The following is a 6,000-nucleotide window of genomic DNA, read 5'->3' as shown; positions in this document are numbered from 1 at the left end:
CCAGTCTCACATCAAATTGTGACATAGTCACGTTTGTCCACAATGCAAAACGTTACAATCTCACAATTTTGGCCTGAAAATTGTGAGATGCTCACGTTTTTTCCCGCAATTCTTTTCTATGGGTCTGACGAAGGGTCATGTGACTGCTTGCTGCAGGCTTCTCAAAATGAAAACATGGCGCTATTCCTTTTATTTCCGTGGAAAATGCATTATTTTAAGATAGTTTGGACAGAAAAAAAAATTTTTGATTACATTTTTAGCGAGAAATATATAACACTTTCACATTATCCATTCAGTTATTGGAAATGATCTTTGGTTTGGTTTGTTTTACGCTGAATTTCACTTCACGGCATTAAATTGTGACAGTGTCACATTTTGTGCGTTATGTTGGTTGATTAGTCGCTGCAAAACGAAAACAAGCGGTGTGTTATTTTTGTATTGTTGCATTGTGTAATTTTTGAGTTGTTAAATCATTTATGTAACGCTTGGTGATTACTGCTAGTTACTGAGATGTCTTCCCCGCCGTTCATTAGTTGACGCGCTTCGCTCCCTTGTTACAAGTTGCATTTCAATGATCCACAAGTCGCTCGTTGTCAACGCAAACAACCGTATTTATTTCCATGAACGTGCTTTTGTTCATTTGTTGAGCTCATCCATACACCAGTCAGCGCACAGCGATCTAAAAACTTTATTCCTGCCCACAACAAGATCCCCCTCTCTTTCTTTAGCCCGTGGAAGCGTCCATAGCAACCACCATAGCAACGGTGGGAAAGGTAAACAATTCCACTCCGAGACGTGAAAGATTCATCGTAATAACAAACCAGAGATCATACACAAGAACTGAACGAATATTGTGAAATTAAAATGTATATTTTTTTGGTGTCGCTGTAATGCCTGAGGCTTTGCTGCTGTCCGCTTTCTGACCGTGGTCGGCAAAATACAGGGGAGAACGACGTGCAGAACCTGCTGCACCTTTCTTCTTCGGTGGTGTCTGTGTAAAACAATGTCCAACATGCAAACAGCACACCTAGCGCCATGAAGCACAAATGCAGGTGTAAATCAATGACATCTTACAATTACAATGTCCTTGTCTTTTAACTAATAAAGACACATATATAAAGACTTTACATAAGTTTGTTTGTTTGTTTTATAAAGATCCCCTGTCAGCTTTTGCAAAGCAGCAGCTATTCTTCCTGGGGTCTTCATAATTTCATTTGTGACAACACCAAAAAGCAACATGTACACAAAATACATACAATCAAATTACAAAATACATAAACAATACATACAAAAATACACGTATACAATACAAATAACATGCATATACAAAACCTGTCCTAAACCAAAAGCATACAACACATAATACTCCCACCTTGAATTATAAAATAAAACTTTTCTTCTTCAAAGATACCAATGACCTAACAGTAATAATTAAAGAAATAATCTACCTCAGAAAACCAACCATAACATAAATCACATAAACAGTGACATTACAGTCACTACATTTATGTTAGATTTAATTTAATGAATGATTGTATTTTACAAATTTCTATTCCCAAGCAACCCACTAAACTAATAACTAAAATTTTGTGCTACATAATGCTCTTTTAGTTAATTTTAAAGTTTTCAATATTCCCCATTTTTTGAGAAAATCCAGATGTCATCACTCGCTCCCGAAAAAAGCATCATTTTTTAAAAAATATTTTGGATTTCGATTAATTAGACAATGAACAAATTGACGTAATTTCCTGGTGGGTGTGTTTATCCAGCCTATTAAACACTTTTTTTCCCCATGAAATAAAGTACAATCCATACATCATGGTCCGGTGTTCATTGTTTGTTTTGTTCACTGACATAGTGCAATAAAGTTTTTGTTTTTTCAACCATCCAGTACCGTAATGAATATTGAATGAATATGGCATCTCGTTTACATCTCTAATTAAGGAGGCAAGAAATTACTGACGTTGATTTATGATTCAAGACAAGCAGGGACACACTGTGTGCCCCCTTTAATGTCCAAAAGGCAATTAAGGTCAAATCTCACAGATTCTTTGACCGATTTGGACCAACCTGCACATGTTTCATATTGGGTCCTAAAGCAATACTGGTGTACGTTTTCAGACCACTAGGACCTACAACGGCAAAATAGGAGCAAAGAAGACACTGGAACAGGGGCCTTTGTTAAAATGAATGAGAAACAGTGTGAGAACATCAATCAAAGTGCACCAAAGTGCATAAAGTCATAGAACAGGGTGTGCTGAATGCTCTGAGAGCAAGTCTGCAGTGAAAACACCTTTGAAGGGGTCAAGGTCACTAAATCTGAAGACTTCAAATGAAGGAGACATTTTGTGCAACATATCAAGTATCATAAAAGTCATTCCCAGGGGAATTCAAGTCTGATATTGTGTGGGGACTATTCAGAGCAGTCACATGAAGCACCGTATCTGTTTACAAGGGTCTAGCTCCATGGGAACCTGCTTTTTTCAGCAGTGAGGCCTGCTAGTAGTGTGAAGCCTGAGGCCTTCAAACATGTAAAAAACATTCCTGCTCGGTCATTTTTGGTCTAGTGACACCAAATCGGACACGCTCCCTACTAGACCACCTCCTGACCTTGCATATTTTTTTCAGAGAGTTAGCTCAAAAGGGGCCCGACCACAGTCCTGTTCTGACTCTACGGTTAACCCTTTCATGTCCAAATGCTTCAAAACGGGCTAAAAGGTCAAAATCTCGCACAATCCTTAACCAATTTGGACCAAACTGCACAGGTTCTAGATATAGAGGCTAATGTGAATGCTCATGCAAGTTCAGACCTCCAGGGGCCCTGAAGAAGGAATGAGGGCCAAAAAAACACGTTTTTCAATAGTTGTCCCTCTTTTGCTCTCATTTCTGTTCTGTTACACTCAGAGAGCTGAAACCTGGGATCTGGTACCTCTGAAACATCTAAAATCTAAATCCACTGGAACTGTTTTGCTAGCCCCTCCCAAACCGGAAGTAGCTCCAGGAATGACCTAGAGACTTGTGCTTCAAATCAATTGTTCACCAAGGTCACTTAAATCACCCCTAAAAGTTTCAGCTCATTTGATGCAAAAATTACTAATTTATGGTGCTTCAATGTCCAAAAATGTGACATTTTGACCCCTGCGCCAGGGGTCACAGGAAGGTCATAGAGACTCCAAACCACCACAGTTCAGCTCCAAATATAGCCTAGTATAACATAGTAAAGATCAGCCCCAGGGTCCCACAGAAAATCTGACCAAGTGTTCATGTTGGAAAAATCAGGTCTTGTTAGACTTATTGACCCTGAGAGCCTTCTGCCAGTGGAATTTGACCCTCACCCTCATTTTTTACCCGAACGGGACAAAATTTTAACCACAAGTACTAGGGCCCCCTGTGAGTCGTATACACAGTATCAGCCTCCTAGATCAACAGGGGGCCAGATGGTACCATGTTGAAGTTTGGAAGTGTGCCCCTTTAATGTCGAAAAGGCCAATTAAGGTCAAAATCTCACAGATTCTTTTACCGATTTGGACCAGCCTGCACATGCTTGATATTGGGTCCTAAAGAAATACTGGTGTACGTTTTCAGACCACCAGGACCTACAACGGCAAAACAGGAGCAAAAAGACTGCTGTAAACTTGGACATTTTAACGCAGGGATCCATAGAGATTAACTCGTTTTTGAAGCAGCCTCAAGCAGACGTTTGACAAACTGTAATTTTCTGCATTTCCATGTTGCCTTTATTGTTCATTCAAAGAGTTTGCTGTTTGGTTGCAGCACAATTTCCTTGCAGTCATTGTACAAGTGGAAAGAATATTCCATCACTGAAAAATCTTTGTTTTATTCATCATAACATCTCAGCATTTAGTCATCATTTTATCATTAATTTTCTTTGGTGCACCTCACTGTGCTGCGCTGACTGACTCTGAAAGAACACTTTGCCCACACACACAAAACTTATGTCTGTTTGTGTGAAACTTTATTCATTACCTTTTTTGGCTACTTTATTGTGTCTTTAGCGTGTTTATGGTTCCTTATATATAAAGAGTCTGTATATTTTGTAATAATAAGGAGAGCAATAATGATATTTTTCTCTGTAGATGTTGTGGTATTTGTTGTTGCTGTAGTTGTGTTGCTATGCTGGTGTGTCATTAACTCCCTGAAGTAGTTTCTAGTTGCTCCAGTCGTATTTTAAATCCCCCTGGGCTCATTGTTTTTACTGCAATATAAAGTTGTGTGCCTCTATGAAAACAGCACAACCATGGATAGAAGTATAGATAACTGAAAAAATGCACTTTGGTTTTTTTTGGCCCTCATTCCTTCTTCAGGGCCCCTGGAGGTCTGAAACGTGCATGAGCGTTCACATTAGCCTCTATATCTAGAACCTGTGCAGTTTGGTCCAAATTGGTTAAGGAATGTGCGAGATTTGACCTTTTAGCCCGTTTTGAAGCATTTGGACATGAAAGGGTTAACCGTAGAGTCAGAAACAGGACTGTGGTCGGGCTCCTTTGAGCTAACTCTCTGAAAAAAATATGCAAGGTCAGGAGGTGGTCTAGTAGGAGCGTGTCCGATTTGGTGTCACTAGACCCAAAAAATGACCGAGCAGGAATGATTTTTACATGTTTGAAGGCCTCAGGCTTCATCACTACTAGCAGGCCTCACTGCTGAAAAAAGCAAGTTCCCATGGAGCTAGACCCTTGAAACAGGTACGGTGCTTCATGTGACTGCTCTGAATAGTCCCACACAATATCAGACTTGAATTCCACTGGGAATGACTTTTATGATACTTGATATGTTGCACAAAATGTCTCCTTCATTTGAAGTCTTCAGATTTAGTGACCCTTGACCCCTTCAAAGGTGTTTTCACTGCAGACTTGCTCCAGAGCATTCAGCACACCCTGTTCTATGACTTTATGCACTTTGGTGCACTTTGATTGATGTTCTCACACTGTTTCTCATTCATTTTAACAAAGGCCCTGTTCCAGTGTCTTCTTTGCTCCTATTTTGCCGTTGTAGGTCCTAGTGGTCTGAAAACGTACACCAGTATTGCTTTAGGACCCAATATGAAACATGTGCAGGTTGGTCCAAATCGGTCAAAGAATCTGTGAGATTTTGACCTTAATTGGCCTTTTGGACATTAAAGGGGCACACAGTGTGTCCTCTGCTTGTCTTGAATCATAAATCAACGTCAGTAAATTTCTTGCTCCTTAATTAGAGATGTAAACGAGATGCCATATTCATTCAATATTCATTACGGTACTGGATGGTTGAAAAAACAAAACTTTATTGCACTATGTCAGTGAACAAAACAAACAATGAACACCGGACCATGATGTATGGATTGTACTTTATTTCATAGGGAAAAAAGTGTTTAATAGGCTGCATAAACACACCCACCAGGAAATTACGTCAATTTGTTCATTGTCTAATTAATCGAAATCCAAAATATTTTTAAAAAAATGATGCTTTTTTCGGTATGCTTTTGGTTAGGACAGGTTTTGTATATGCATGTTATTTGTATTGTATACGTGTATTTTTGTATGTATTGTTTATGTATTTTGTAATTTGATTTGTATGTATTTTGTGTACATGTTGCTTTTTGATGTTGTCACAAATGAAATTATGAAGACCCCAGGAAGAATAGCCGCTGCTTTGCAAAAGCTGACAGGGGATCTTAATAAAACAAACAAACAAACTTATGTAAAGTTCTTTATATATGTGTCTTTATTAGTTAAAAGACAGGACATTGTAATTGTAAGATGTCATTGATTTACACCTGCATTTTGTGCTTCATGGCGCTAGGTGTGCTGTTTGCATGTTGGACATTGTTTTACACAGACACCACCGAAGAAGAAAGGTGCAGCGGGTTCTGCACGTCGTTCTCCCCTGTATTTTGCCGACCACGGTCAGAAAGCGGACAGCAGCAAAGCCTCAGGCATTACAGCGACACCAAAAAATATACATTTTAATTTCACAATATTCGTTCAGTTCTTGTGTATGATC

This window comes from Acanthochromis polyacanthus, chromosome 2, assembly GCF_021347895.1.
Source record: "Acanthochromis polyacanthus isolate Apoly-LR-REF ecotype Palm Island chromosome 2, KAUST_Apoly_ChrSc, whole genome shotgun sequence".
In the NCBI taxonomy this organism is placed as follows: domain Eukaryota; kingdom Metazoa; phylum Chordata; class Actinopteri; family Pomacentridae; genus Acanthochromis; species Acanthochromis polyacanthus.
Note: the sequence above shows the minus strand (reverse complement) of the source record.